The sequence below is a fragment of the Pogona vitticeps genome, chromosome 2 (assembly GCF_051106095.1).
Source record: "Pogona vitticeps strain Pit_001003342236 chromosome 2, PviZW2.1, whole genome shotgun sequence".
Taxonomy (NCBI): domain Eukaryota; kingdom Metazoa; phylum Chordata; class Lepidosauria; order Squamata; family Agamidae; genus Pogona; species Pogona vitticeps.
Window position 1 is genome coordinate 62,976,167 of NC_135784.1, and position 16,226 is coordinate 62,992,392.

At 46.0% G+C, this 16,226-nt stretch overlaps 1 protein-coding gene across 1 annotated transcript in view; it reads right to left on the bottom strand.

The window, feature by feature from the left end:
• LOC144586942 (uncharacterized) overlaps positions 1-10,247 on the bottom strand; it is a 269,494-nt gene extending 259,247 nt beyond the window's left edge. Inside the window, exon 1 of the mRNA XM_078386116.1 lies at positions 10,108-10,247. The gene's annotated coding sequence lies outside the window, so the exon portion shown is untranslated. The remainder of the gene's footprint in view (positions 1-10,107) is intronic.
• Positions 10,248-16,226: the final 5,979 nt, after the last annotated feature.

Genomic DNA, 16,226 nt, shown 5'->3' on the forward strand with positions numbered 1-16,226 from the left:
TTTTTCATGGAGGTAAGTCTACCCTATTTATGCAGAGTCTGGCTATAACTACGGCCCTTTCTTTCCAACTGCAAATAGCTAAGGGCCGTTAACGGGTGTGAAGTGACTGGGTACATTAGAAGATAGAACGCATTGATGAAAAGGATGCTCCTTATTGATTAGTCCGCAGTCTTTTTTAAATAAAAGAAATGAATTCTTGTGTACACGTTTATGCCACAATTAATTACAGTTGAAATAAATAAGTAAAAACAGAGAGCAGTTAATCTGAATGTTTAAAAAGAGAATAAAATAAACGTCAGCAGCACTAAAAAGATTTCAAACCCAGCAACACAGTAATGAAAACCGAAAAATCAAAGATGATTAAAAAGTCTTCATTTGTGTAAAAAAAAGACAACAACACAGGTGTCAAGGAGCTTCTTTTTGGGACGGCATTCACCGGCTGGGGTGCTACCACTTAAAAAGACCTGTCATTATTAGCTATTTTTTCTTGACTTATCTGGTAGAGGACCCTGGAGAAGAACTTGAAGATGATTCTGGTGCTCTGACCAGTTATCTTAGGGCCCTGGCCTGTAGATTGGGATCAAGATATCTAAAGGATTGTTCTCTCCCAGGAAACCATTCTTCACATATATTGATTGCAACCCATTTATAACTTTGATACTAGCACTTTGGATTGTGCCCAGAAACGGACTGGAAACCAGTGCAGGTCAAAGCGCTGGTGTAATATTGATTGTATCAGTCAGTCCCTGCTAACCATCCTGCTGTCCTGTTTTGGACAAGCTGATGTTTCTGGACCACTTTCAATGACAGATGAAAGTGCAGTGCAGTGCAGTAACCCACCATCCCAATCTGAAACATCCTGATATCATGTCTCTCTGGGACAAGGAGGGGATACCAAGAATCTCCAGGTAAGGCTAGGGGATGAGCCTGCTTGAAACCCTCCCAATCGGAATTGACAGCTAGATGTACTGATGGGTTTGACTCAGCATAAGACAACTCTCTAAATTCCTAATAATCCAGATAAGTTACCAAAGCCTGACTATTTCTGTTCAAGTGGGTTGTAGCTGTTGTTATCAACCAAAGCTAGCAAAAAGGTATCAGGGCCACTGATGCCATCTGTGTCTTTATTGATATTGCGGGATCAAAAAGCGCCCTGCTCAGACTACGAGCCTGATTCTTTAGGGTAAGGATAGGTGAGGTGTTGGACTGCAATTCTCCTAGACTCCTAGCCCTAGACAGCGCAGCCAGTAGTGGCGAATGCTGGGAATTGCACTCTATCATGTGGAAGGTCACGCTGCAGGGAGAGTGCAATTCCCAAAGAGGGTGATCACCATGCAACTTGCCAGGTGAGCACCTAATAGCAGTAGTGCAAGTCCTTTTCAGTTGTTAAAATCAATGTTGAATTGTCACAAAGGAAACTGTTTTAGCTCTATCCCTTCCATCGTCCCTTCTATCATGCTCTCATACCTGAAGTGTGGCAAGTCTGAAGAGGACATCTCTTCATTATCCATTGGGGATCTCCATATGAGATGGGATCCTGGAAAGGCAAGATCCTGACCCACATAAAGAGGCCAATGTGGATAACAGAACGCCCCCTATTCAGACTTGCTGCTGTCCACCCACAGGAAAGACTGGGGATGAGACTGTAGAGTGCTCTCCTCTAGCTGTGAGTATTTAGCAGACCAATAATGCCTGGGTCATGTTTAATTTGAGCTTCAGTTTAATCACCCTTGTCCAGTCCATTGTCACACACTGGCACTGCTTCACAGCACCCACTGCCTCACCTGGATTTGATAGAAAGGATGACTAGAACCATCCACCTCAACCCACTTCTCCAGAAAACCTCACCCAGCTGTTTTCATGATCACTGCTATCATTCTTACCTGGCCTAGCCAGCTCTGGGAGAAAGCTGAATTTGTTTTAGGATCCATTTTCCATTTACTGGTGGCAAAAGTTGAACTTGAGAGGTACTCTGAGCTGTGCATGCACAGTGCATGCTCTAGAATGCTCTGTGACATGCAAGGGATCCTGCAACTGACCAGTGGACATGGAAAGGCCCAGATCTTCAAAACCACGGCTTAGGAACTGAACCTAAACATGTTTGATCCCAGTTAATGTATGTTACATCAACTTTGCCCTCCCCAAGTATTTTTTTCTAGTCTTCACTCTTGCTCCTTTGTAACTAAAGAGTAAACAAATATGTAACCAAGCATGTTATTCTCCTATTCTTTTTTGTTTGAGATGGAAGACCTTATCATGCAGATATATCCCCACAATCATTTTCTGATTACTTCACTAAGAACTGCTATAAAATAAGAGTAGGCACTGATGACATTATTATTTAATCCAATTTACACTCTGAGGCCAACTGTCCTTATCTTGCTTATCCTCACATTTAAACAGAGGGAGGAAGGGTGGATGAGCAAGGAAAGTCAGCCTCAGTGAAACTGATCTGTGTTTCCATTAGACTTGTGTGAATTCAGTCTGTGGCCTATGGCAAAAATAAGTTATCTCCATATGATAATACCAAGGACGCCCTAGCAATATTACAGTTTAGCAAGATGACAAGTCACTGAGAGAGACAGATCACCACAGGAGAAAACACATACTACTAGATTTCTGTGTTTGCCTTCGTGCCCCCTGGTGGTTTCCCCAAACACAGAGCTCAAAAGGTACCTCAGCACTGCCCTCTGATACGCTGCCACCCATGGCCGGACTGCCCATCTGGCAGTTCTGGCAAATGCCAGAACGGCCGATGGTCAGAACGGCCGGTTCCTGCCTCGCGGCCTCCCCGCCACTGCTCTTCTGCCGCTGCCGCTGCCGGCGGGCTCCCGGCTTCCTCCGCTCGGCTGGGGAAGCTGCAGCTGCGCCTCCTGGCCGGCCCCGCTGATGGAAGAAGACCCTCCCACCCGGTTCAGAGTGCCCCCCCTCCGGAAGAGGGCGGGCCCCCCTCCCGCTCCCCCCCTCCCCCCCGCCCCGAGCCCCTCCGTCTCCTCCCGCCGCCCGCTGGAGGAAGACCAGGGCCGGGCTCTGCCGCCGCTGCCACCTGGCCCGCTGCCTGCCTGCCTGCCTGCCTGGCGCCGTTGGGCAAGGACGGCCGAGGGGCGTCGGCGGAGGACCGGGCAGGGCCCAGCACCCTTTCCCCCCTCCCCCGCGGCCCTGCACCTTTTCCTCCGCGGGAGAGGGCGGCAGAGGAGCGGGCGAGGTGGCGGCGGGCCCCCGTGCTCCCTTTCCCCTCCGCCCGGAGAGCGCGAGAACCGCCGCCGCCGCTGGTGCCGGTCCGTTGCGCCAGGCTCCTTCTCCGCAGAGGAGCCGCCACCCCTCTCTCCGAGGCCCAGCCCGGGGGGCCACATCCGCCCCGCTCGCCCGGAGCCCTGGCCCGCAGGACTGCTGGCGGCGTCGGCCGAGGCATCCGCGGGACCCCGACGCGCCGCTGAGCGAGCGGCCCCTTGCCCGGCTCTCGGGGGCGGCTGGAGACTCTCGGCCTTAGCAAAGACCCCCCTCCCCTCCCTGCCTCTGGCAAGCCGGCGATCCACGCGACCCCCGCCCGCCTCCCCCCGCTCCCCGCCGCTGCCCCATGGTCCCCGGGCCGTTCCCGGGAGGGATTCGGAGGAAGCGGCAGGTGTCCCCACAGCCGGTGGGCCTGTGTGCTCTAAATGCCAGGGCCGATTTTTGGTCCCAGTCCGGCCCTACTGCCACCAGTTGATCTCTTTTATCAACTTAGTTAACTTAGAAAAGATGAAGGTCCATCCAGTACTGACATTTCAACAGAACATGTTTATTAGCTACAGATGGTTTCTGGAATAATTCATAAGGGCATTCTTCAAGATTCATCAATCATCAACATTAACCTTCTATATTAATTATCATAGGTTACACTCTAACTAGTTACTCGTCAGAACCCCAAACTATCCTTCTCTCTCTGACTCCCTCTCCTGTCTCAGGCTCCACCTTTTAGCATCTTTTGGCCCCGCCTCTTAACCATATTCACATAGAACATGAATAATGCATAACTTACAAAGCATAACTTAGAGTGAACGCTACACTAATGCTATGAGCAAAACTCAGATATTGCCTTTCTAATAAGTAGAGTCATGTGCCAGGGCGTGGACTCACCTCCCTCTATTACTGTCTCCATGCAAGAACTGGAGGTTGTTCATGAATTTGTGTACCTTGGCTCAACAATCTCTGACACTCTTTCCCTAGATGTCGAGCTGGATAAACGCACTGGGAAAGCAGCTACCATGTTCTCTAGACTCACAAAGAGAGTATGGCTTAATAAGAAGTTGACGGCATACACCAAAATCCAGGTCTATAGAGCCTGTGTCCTGAGCACACTCCTATACTGCAGTGAGTCCTGGACCCTTTGTGCACGGCAGGAGAGGAAGCTGAACATCTTCCATATGCGTTGCCTCCGACGCATCTTCGGTATCACCTGGCAGGACAAAGTTCCAAATAGAGTAGTCCTAGAACGAACTGGAATTTTCAGCATGTATACAATATTGAAACAGCGCCGTCTACGCTGGCTTGGGCATGTCGTGAGAATGGCTGATGGTCGGATTCCAAAAGATCTCCTGTATGGAGAATTAGTGCAGGGAAGCCGCCCCCGAGGGAGACCACAGCTGCGTTACAAGGACATCTGCAAGCGGGATCTGAAGGCCTTAGGAATGGACCTCAACAGATGGGAAACCTTGACGTCTGAGCGTTCAGCCTGGAGGCAGGCGATGCATCATGGCTGTGACAAACCCAGACCTACTGGGATCTGCCACACGTTACACTAAGCTGCCACCAACCATTCCCTTTAAGAAGTCACACAGACCAGGGATGGATTTTCAACAAATAAAAGAATAAGGTTTATTTAAAACACACACAGGGAAAATAAAATGATCGGGTGAATAAGATATAGTAACGTGGCTTAGTTTCACTCATACATGCACACAGTTTGGTTCACACAGCACCCTTAACTTGAAGCACAGACCCTGAACCTATCAGTTCTGGCTAACCAACAGACACCTGAACCTATCAGGTTGGTACTCTGACACACAGTAGTACCCTGTCTGACACACAGACTCCCACACCAGCTTCTTCTTCCCAGCTGATGCTTCGTCTCCCAGCGTCTGCCAACTTCACCACACAGGCTTCACATATATATACAGTACAGCCCCTCCTCCTGATGTCCCGCCTTCCACTCCCCATAGGATGGAACTTTCCCTCCAAACCCATGACAGACAGGTAACATCAGTGCTGTATGTAACACCTCCCCTCTTTATAAGTTGTTTTGTAGGGGGAAAGCTAAGGTGCTTTTTCCCAAAAAACAACCTGGATAAAACACACAACAACAGTTATACATACCATATCATACTTACTTATACTTACATTCTAAGTTAACCATAGCAATTAGGCATTTAAACATTTACCATATACATTACATCAAGTTACCTTTATTCATACAAACCAAGTTCAAAAAACAGGTACATTTAACTTTTTGTCATCAATATATATATATAGTCCATGTTTCTTTCGCCGTCTTCATTCTTCAGGTCTTCTTGACAAGGCGTCAGCAACACAGTTCACTGACCCTCTGACCACCTTCACTTCAAAGTCATAGTCCTGTAGGTTTAAAGCCCACCTCATAAGTTTGCTATTGTGGGTTTTCATTGTCTTTAACCATTGCAGTGGTGAATGGTCAGTGCACAGAACAAAATGTCTTCCCCAGATGTAAGGCTTGGCCTTCTGGATCGCGTAGACTATGGCCAAACACTCCTTCTCCACGGTTGCCAAATGTCTCTCACCTTTTTGAAGTTTCCTACTCAGGTAGGACACTGGATGCTGGTCACCATTCTCATCCTCCTGGCACAGAACTGCACCTACCCCGCTGTTAGACGCATCGGTGTAGATGATGAACTCCCGGTCGAAGTCTGGAGCACGCAGCACTGGATAGTTGATTAACGCCTCCTTCAACCTCTGGAACGCCGCCTCACAGTCGCTGGTCCACGGGATACGGTCATCAGCCTTCTTCCTCGTCAGATTGGTCAGCGGAGCCGCAATCTCGCTAAACCTCGGGATGAACTTTCTGTAGTAGCCCACCAACCCAAGAAATGATTTGACTTTTTTCTTGGTGTTGGGTCTGGGCCAATCACGAACTGCTTCTATTTTGGCCTCTAGGGGTTTTATCACTCCTCCCCCTACCATGTGACCCAAGTATTTTATTTCTGGGCTACCCAGCTGACAGTTGCTGGCCTTTACTGTTAGCCCTGCTGCACTTAACCTCTGCAGCACTAACTCCAGGTGTATCAGGTGATCTTCCCAGGTATTACTGAAGATCCCTATGTCGTCAATGTAGGCCACTGTAAAGTCACTGAGCCCTGCCAAGGTCTGGTCCATCAGCCTTTGGAATGTGGCTGGTGCATTTCTGAGACCAAAGCTCAGGACTCGAAACTCATAGAGACCAAAAGGGCTGCAAAAGGCAGTCTTTTCTTGATCCCTGGGATCAATTCTTAATTGCCAATATCCCTTTACCAGGTCCAATGATGAGATGAACCGACAACCCCCTATGGTTTCAATCAGGTTGTCTAGCCTGGGCATTGGGTAGGCATCAGGAGTGGTTACACGGTTTAATTTCCTGTAATCAACACAAAACCTAATGCTCCCATCAGGCTTATCCACAAGGACTATCGGAGAGGACCAAGGACTAGAAGAGGGGACGATTATGTTCTCCCTAAGCATCTCGTCCAGCTCCTTCCGCACCTTGTCCCTATAGGGTCCAGTTACTCGGTATGGGGATACTGCCTGCGGGGGTGCATCCCCTGTGTGGATCCGATGCATCACTCCCTTCACTATCCCCGGCTTGTTGGAAAACACCTGTTGATATTTACTGAGCAGCATTTTTAGTTCTTGCTGCTGGTCTTGGGTGAGTGCAGGACTGATCTTTACCTCCTCTGGGTTGTATTTTACTTCCCCTCTACCCTCCCAGAAGGGTAATTCAGCTTCCTCACTCTCAGCTGCTTTTATCGCAAATAAAACCCTCTGTTCCCCTCTGTAGTAGGGTTTTAGGGCATTCACATGAACCACCCTCCTTGCTTGGTTCTCCTCCTGCTCTATAAGGTAGTTCAGGTCTGACATCTTGGAAATGACCCTATATGGTCCTGCCCATTTGAGCTGCAGTTTATTCTCTCTGCAGGGCCTAAGCCAAAGCACTTCCTCCCCTGGGTCAAAGTGCCTCTCTCTAGCTTTGTGGTCATACCATGTTTTCTGTCTGACCTTCTGCGCTTGCAGGTTTTCTGCTGCCAGTTCTAGGTTTCTCTTTAGGTCATTCATCAGGGTGTCTATGTATGTCACAACGTCTTGTGGGTCATCCTGGGTGATCTGCTCCCAATTTTGTTTGATCAAATCAAGGGGCCCTTTCACCCTTCTCCCAAATAAAAGTTCAAATGGACTGAACCCGGTACTGGCTTGTGGCACTGATCGATACGCAAACAAAAGGGATTGCAGCTTCTGGTCCCAATTGTTTGGATTCTCTGCCAAGTAAGCCCTAATCATGCGCATTAGAGTCCCATTGAACTTCTCAGTTAACCCATTACTTTCAGGATGATAGGCAGTGGTTTCCTTGTGCTTAATTCCACAGATTTGCCATAAGCGTTTCATGAGCTTTGATGTGAACGATGCGCCCAAATCTGTGATTATTTCTGAGGCAAATCCCATCCTGGACATATACCCCACCAAGGCATCTGCCACTGTGTTAGTTTCAATGTTAGTCAAGGGTATGGCTTCAGGGTACCTCGTGGCATGGTCCACAATGGTGAGAATGAACCTGTTCCCCCTCTTTGTGGCCTTGGGCAAAGGTCCCACAATATCCACCCCTATGCATTTGAACGGAGTGTCAATCACAGGCAAAGGGCACAACTTTGCTTTGGTCCTGTCGCGGCTATTCCCCTGCCTTTGACACACATCACATTGTTTACAGAACTCCCTGATCTGCTTCCCTATGTCAGGCCAGTAAAAATTCTGTGTGATTCTCTGCTGTGTTTTGTTCACCCCTAAGTGCGCAGCAAACATGTCAGAGTGCCCCCTTTGTAAGATCATGGGGCGATACTTTTCAGGTACCACTAGCTGACTTCTGATCCCATCTCCCCCTTTTGAGATAGTCCTCAGGGTCTCTCTATACAAAATCCCCTTTTTCTCCAGAAATCTCACTGGGGTTTCAGGTGTTAGCTGGGCGTCAGTCACCTGTTCAAAACACTTTTGGAGAGTGGCGTCTGCCTTTTGCTCTTGTCCAAATCTGCTGTCTGTGGTTAAGGTTTCCACCACAGCTTCTGAACTCCCCTCTGCTTCCGTCTCTGGCTCATCATTACCCCCCTGAACTGTCCCCGTGGTGGCTTGTGAACGTGTAATCACTAGCACCCGTTTCACATGTTCAGCCAGGTCATTTCCCACGAGCACGGCTGCTGGCAGAGTCGATGAAATTGCTAGCCGCCAAACTCCCCTCCAGCCTTGAAAGTTGACAGGTACCTCCGCGACTGGCAGTGAAATCACCTGCCCCTCAATCCCTGCCACCTTCATGCTCTCATTTGGGATTAGATACTCCCTAGGAATAATATCTGGATGGCACAGGGTCACCTGGGAACAAGTGTCCCGCAGCCCCCGATACTGACGGTCAAGTATTCCTACGTCCACCCCTGCTGTCTCAAACAACTGAGAATCTGTTCTCACCAGCAGGCAGCGCCTGACCTCTACAAGAGGACCATTTTCCTCAGCCTGATCAGCAGATGTAGCTGTTCCAGATTGAGTAGCCATGGCAGCAGGCTCCCTCAGTGACAATGAGCCTTGCTCTTTCTGGACACAGAACACAGCTTTTGGCTTGGTTCCACTAGAATCCTGAGGCACAATTCCTTTTAGCTGCTTTAATTTCTCACACTCTGAGATTAGATGGCCCTTTCCCTGACAGAAATAACATTTTCTGGTGTATTTTGAGTCTTTCTCATCTTGTTTTGGTTTTCCCTCCAAAATCTGAGGTCTTGGTTTCATGTCTGAGGGCTTCCCTTCACCATGGGCCCCTCCCCCTTGCTGGCTTTTCCCTGGTCCCTGAGAGTACTTGCTGTAGGTTTCTTTGGGTTTCCCCATCGCTTTCCCCTCACCCAAGGGCTTTCTTATTTGGGAAATAAAATCTGCGATCTCGGCGGCTTCTGCCACAGATTTCGGTTTCCTTTCCCTCACCTGGAATTTCAGTTCCCCATGCAGGACTGAATAGAACTGTTCCAGCGCTATCAAGTCTTTGAGCTGCTGAAAGGTCTCTGTCCCCTCCTGAGATAGCCATTTCTCTAGCAGCCTCACCAATTGAGCCCCCACTTGGGTAAAAGTCTGCTCTGGTTTCTTTGTGAGGGACCTGAATCTTTGCCTCAGCTGTTCCGCATTTATCCCATGTCTTGCAAACACCAGTTTTTTAAACTCTGCAAAATCTCTCATCAGTTCCTGTGGCATCTCTGAATAAACCTCAGCCAGGCTACCACTGATTAAAGATCGCATGATGGTCATCTTCTCAGTTTCCCTCACTGAGAAGTCCACAAACGCTCTTTCCACTAAGGAAAAGAACACCTCAGGACAATCTCCCTTGTGGTACACAGGGAATTTCTTCAGGTCAGCTTTAGACAATTGGCCTCCCTCAGAATCCCCATTGTTATTATTGTTCTGGTTCATCATTTCCAATTTTCTTAATTCAAACGCCATCCTTTCTTTTTCCAGAGCAATTTTCTCTCTCTCCATTCTTTCTTCCCTCTCCATTCTCTCTCTCTCTCTCTCTAATTCAAATTGTCTTTGCCTCTCCCTTTCCTCCCTTCTTTCTCTCTCTAATCTTTCTTCTCTTTCCCTTTCCTCCATTTCAAATTGCCTCATCCTCAGTTCATGCTGTTGGGCTATGAGCAATTTTCTAAGATCTGGGTTCTGTTCTCCCGTGCTGTCACCCTGCACTGAGCCAAATTCATCCTCAGAACCTTGGTCAACCTGGGGGTCTTTCACTTCACCCATTTCTGCCATTTGGCTTCGAGTCAAGGGCATAATCCCCCCTCAGAACAAGCTGCTTTAAAAAGTCAAGCCTCAAAATAAAACGACCACTTTTTTTTTTCTTTTGCCTCAGAACCAGCTTTCCCTATAGATTGCTGCTGTCCTTCAGCACTACTTGCAACTGTAGCGAGTTAGAGTCTACCCCCCTCTGCTGGGCCTCTCAGCAGACAAGCTAGCTCACTGCTATTTCACAGTTTTGCCTCAGCTTTTTCCCGCCAAAACAGGCTGCCTCAGAGCACCCTAATCTAGTCCCCAATCTGAGGTTACACATTCTTCTACTAGTGCACCCCCCCATGAGGTACACCTAGAAGATTACCTACGTGCTCTCAGATTGTCCCTGACTAGACCCCCCTTGCTCTGGGCACACTTGCCAAGGCTTTGCTGGACCACTGGACAACTGGACCAGTCGTATCCCACCGCTGCCACCAATCAATGTGACAAACCCAGACCTACTGGGATCTGCCACACGTTACACTAAGCTGCCACCAACCATTCCCTTTAAGAAGTCACACAGACCAGGGATGGATTTTCAACAAATAAAAGAATAAGGTTTATTTAAAACACACACAGGGAAAATAAAATGATCGGGTGAATAAGATATAGTAACGTGGCTTAGTTTCACTCATACATGCACACAGTTTGGTTCACACAGCACCCTTAACTTGAAGCACAGACCCTGAACCTATCAGTTCTGGCTAACCAACAGACACCTGAACCTATCAGGTTGGTACTCTGACACACAGTAGTACCCTGTCTGACACACAGACTCCCACACCAGCTTCTTCTTCCCAGCTGATGCTTCGTCTCCCAGCGTCTGCCAACTTCACCACACAGGCTTCACATATATATACAGTACAGCCCCTCCTCCTGATGTCCCGCCTTCCACTCCCCATAGGATGGAACTTTCCCTCCAAACCCATGACAGACAGGTAACATCAGTGCTGTATGTAACAATGGCCTCTCCCAATTTGAAGAGACACTTGTACAGCAGACCGAGGCAAAGAGGCAGTCCCGAAACAAGCAAAACCAGGGAGCTGGACAGGGGACAGATTGGATTTGTTTCCAGTGTGGAAGGGATTGTCACTCTCGAATTGGCCTTCTCAGCCACACAAAGCGCTGTTCCAGGACCTCTATACAGAGCACGATACCATAGTCTCTTGAGACTGAAGGATGCCTACCGTAATAAGTAGAGTTGCTTTGCTTGAGTAGAACAAATTACCCTCTAATTTAGTTAGTTCACGAGAAGGACTATAGACCTTTGGCCAGAGCAGTAACATGCATTGTCAAGGGAAGACTTCACCACCAAAGTCTTCTTTATTTTTTGGTTGTTCTGGGTTTCTTCGGGCTCTTTGGCCATGTTCTGAAGGTTGTTCTTCCTAACGTTGCACCAGTCTCTGTGGCCGGCATCTTCAGAGGACAGCAACCTGTGCTCTTCTTTATTTTTGTTTTATCACAGAAATTCCTCCTGCTGAAGAAACAAATTGCTATCTGGTTTAAGCATCCATTTGTCTCTTTAGCAAGAGGAATTGCTGACATAAACACAAAATAAGAGCTCCACTTTCATACTGTCCCCCCCCCCCCCAGTTGTCCCTGCCCCTCTCTGGACTTTAGCTTGTATCAGAACTGGAACAATATAAAACCTGTAAAATCTCTGAATGCTTAGCCCTCCCTGGTTCTTTTTGGTGTGTTTCACCTCAATAGGAACATTCCAAGTGAGTTTTGTCCATCATTCCAGCTCTCTCCCAGTAACAATCCGTAATGACGAAGATGATTAGGCTCCCATGAAATCTCTCCTTCCAGGCCCCACAAGGTTCTAGAGATTACCTGAGCACTGGCTATCCTTTCATCCAATTCTTTCTTTAAATGCGCCTTGCACATCTTTGGGTCGTCTACTGCATGTAACCATTGTGTATTTTAAATATTGTATAACATATGCCAAGTTCATATGCAGGGATGTAGGAGAGGGAGAGTCTAAATCAGATTAAAATGCAGGGTGAAGAGGAATAAAAGGAGATCCTACTGTACTGCAGTAGAATGGATTTTGTCCAAACAGCCAGCTCAATAAAGCTATGCTTCATGCTCCAGTACGGAGATAATATGAATTATGCGTAGGTTGAAGAAGTGCCCCCAATGAACAGAAAAGGCACTTCTGATTGTACCTGGGGATCTCTCTGGTTTTTGCTGATTTCTGGGTCTTCATGCCACATCTTGTATCTTTCCATTGTGTCTCCTGGCTCCTGGAAGTGGACCTTCAGATGGTCCAGGCAACTGCAGCAGGAAGGGCGAAGAGGAAAAAGCCCCATACCAGCAACAGACGCTGCTCACAAAAACTGGGATCCCAGCCTTCTCTCTCCTTTAACCACTACAAATAGCTGCAATGAAATAATGTGCCCATTCATTCCCCTTTAATTCTTCCGATAAAACTGCTTGCATCTGATCTGGATGTGGCAGCTGAATTTACAATCATTCCATTTTGCAATTTAACCTGTAAGAAAAGTCCTTTAAAGGTTACTGTTTTTACCATGATTTTGGGGGGCCGTTGGAAGGGTGCAGGGAGACACACTTTTCATACATTCTTACTCTTCAGAAGAATGAGTGTGACCTCAGATGTCAGAAGAGCCTTTACATTAATAAAAGCATAAAATATGAGGCGAAAAGCTTTTTCAGTGTTTCATTTGGATATGGAAGCAATCACCTTTCAGACTGCTCTCCCTGGGCCTGCTGTGTCATTTGCATAGGGGACAGGTCTGCAGGATTTATGTGTACTCACTTGCTCAGGGCTGGGTCCCATAACCTGAAGGAAAATGAACAGTGTTGAGCTTATAATATTCAGCCGGCTGCTATAGCACCCACCCATTCCAGGTTCAATATTAGAACTATTTTTCACACTGAAACTGAAATAGTACAAAATATGGGCCTGCTGTAATTGTTGTTAGATTATGTGTCACCCTGATAAGATGTAACAAATATTTTCCTACCCAGCGGGGCCTGTTTCCCTGTGGTTAATGGATGGAGAAACTTCTCATAGTCTGTAGGCAATCGCTCGTAAAAACTTCGCTTTGAAGATTAATGCAGTAAGTGCAGCACTTCTGGAAGATGGGCAGAGCTGAATTAAAATAATGCGGCAATTTTTTTCACATTTAATAAACTTTAACAGAGTTGGGTTCCCCCTCTCTTTTAAACATCTTGCCCTCCACATATAAACACGCTTTCGGTTTGATTATTGCATTTAAATGGAAGTTACTCCTTTAGTGTAGACTGCTATTCTTCTTCCAGTCCAACAGTTTATCAGTTATCGGCATGCAATTTTCATGGGCAGAGCTTTGACACCGGTAATTCTGATGGGCATCACTTAATGGACCAGATAAACATTCTGGTATCATTTTAGCATTCAGTGTATTTTAAAACCCTTCATATCATGGGTTTCTGTCTTTCTGGGATATTTTCTAGCTTCGACTATTTGGGGAAGGTGGTACCTCTGTTTCTTAAACGGCTTCCTAATCAGAAATAAAAGACACAGGTTCTATTATAGGCAAGATAAATTCTAGTTAGTATTTAGAGTATCCTCCTAGATATGCAAAACAGTTAGGAAGAAAGTATTTACATATATCTTAACTGCTTCCTTCACTGAACTCATACTTATTTTAAACCAGGAGAGTACCACAAATGGGAGCAAAACAATAAGCCACTCCTGTGTGTACTCTTCAAGACAAACCAAGGAACTAATTACTGTCCTCAACTGAAATCTTATTGGAGGAAATACATTGAAATAAGTACGTTACTAAAGCCCTTTTGCATTAAAAACCATTGTGGCCCCTCTGGGTGATGGGCGTGTCTCCATTTTCCACTCTCTCATCATCAATAGAAGTAGTCTGTAGACTCTACAGTTGAGCTGGGGACAAGAAGCCCTCCAGATTTTTAAAAAACTGTCCACTGTCTCCTCAAGCAAGACTAACACCAAGATATTCTGGGAGTTGTGGGCCAAAACCTTTGGAGAGTCAAAATTTCTCGATAGCTGCTTTAGCCAGTTGGCAGCCTACTGGGGAAAATACTCAGTGAGAAGAAATTTGGTCTGATCCCCAGCTGCCATGCCTATTTTGATCATTCACCAGGGACCACTTCAGGATTCTGGAGATTTCTTGAAATCTATCAGTCTTTTTGGTCCAGAATATTTCAAGGGATATATCATTTTATAAACATGAGTATATTTCTCCTCTGCATCCTGATATTGGTCAGCTTGCATACTGAGGCCTCTTTGTGGCTACAACTGATTTCCAAACCGCAAAAAACTCTTCCACAGAGGTTGTTTGCCCCCCTTGCTACTTGCTCTTAAAAAGAAAAATCCTCTGTAAACCTATAATTACAATCAGAGTATATTTTAATATTGGAGTCTTTATTTGCTGCTTTCACCATTTTTTTAAGTTTTTAAATTATTATATATTGTGTTATGCTACCCAAGGAATATTTTGTTTTGTTTATTGATAGGAAAAAAAAACAGAATGTAAGTCATTAAAATACATAATTACTTTGAAGTATGCAGCTACTTTGCATAGTCTATGATTTCATAAAAGCAGGTGAATCAGTGACTCAGCTTTCCAAGTTAGTGCGGGAAGACAAATGTGCATTAAATCCATCGTTCCCCCCCCCCCCCCCGGTGATGTTGCATGGGCTATACTAAATGTCAGAGTCCACTTGGGAATTTCACAATAGGGTTTGTGATATTGAAGTTTCTTCTCTGCATGTTTTCTAGAAGTCTGACTGACTTGTAAGATATGCATATTTCTCTTCCCATGTCACTTTGAAAGTTGAGTCATTCAATACCCTGCTTTTAAATTGTTTCTGAGAACACAACTTCATAATGGACAGTGCGAAAACGGTAATTGCAGCAAATCATTCGGTTTCTCTGTGCATATTCTGCAGTCCATTTGGCATACTTTTAAAAAGCAATGAATTACCGATGCCATCACATATAACAATTTGACAAAAAAAAAAAAAACCCCACCACCTCTCCAAGTTCAGAAACCAGTGTTCTTCAACAGCTGACTTGTTCACTAACAGCTATCAATGTACCACAGATTTTTTGAAAGGAAATCTAGTGTGAGAAAGAAGAATGTAAAATTTACTTCAGCTATTTCTCCTATCATTCATAACATTCATTTCACCTGTTGCCATCCAGAGAGCTCTCACAGCTAAGAATCAGAGGCAGATGACTTAATTATAAGAAATCAATAGACCTATATGGCAAGTGATTATATTTTACTATGAAAGAGTGTACAGTATTCAGTCTTTCAAGGACTAAGCTGCTAAAACCTGATTGGAAATATTATCAGTTGCATAATAGACATCTTGATATGACATTTCTAGCAGCTGAATATACTTCACAATAGCCTGTAATTCAGAGTAAATTGTGCATATAATAAATTATGCATTTTAAAAACTATGTTGGACTTTTAAAGAATATTTATCAGCTGGTTATATGTTCAGTTTTCATAGAGCTGAAATAGTATTGTTGCTTTAAGGACTACATTAGTGGTTGCATTCATCCTGAGAAGCATGGATAAAGAAACATGCAAGATTATGGAAATATTTCTGTTCCAATTAGCTGTAGATTTTGTGAAGAGCCTCGTAGTGCAGTAGTTAAACAGCTGTACTGCAGCCAAAACTGCTCACAGCCCGGGGTTCAATCCCAGGTAGCTGGCTCAAGGTTCACTCAGCCTTCCATCCTTCTGAGGTCGGTAAAATGAGTACCCAGCTCTCGGGGGGGTGCAATGTGTAGCCTGCATAATTAACCTGTACACAGCCCAGAGAGTGCTCAATGCGCTATGGGGCAGTATATAAGCAGTACACTTTGCTTTGCTTAATGGTCACGGAGCTAATAGTATGTGTGCCTAATACCATTACTTATGAACTATAGATCTGAAAAAACCTGAGAGTAGAAATCAACTCCGTGCAAAGTGGGTAGTGTAAAAAGTTCATTACAGTGGTGCCTTGCTTAACGAGCGCACCATACGACGAAATCGCATAGCGATCCCTTTTTTGGGATCGCTAATGCGATCGCTCAACGTTTTTTTATTAGGGCAAAATTCGCTTTGCGAAGACCGGTAAGCGTTTCGCTTACCGATCTTCGCAAAACGAAGCCCGACGATCAGCTGTTAGGCGGACAAAATGGC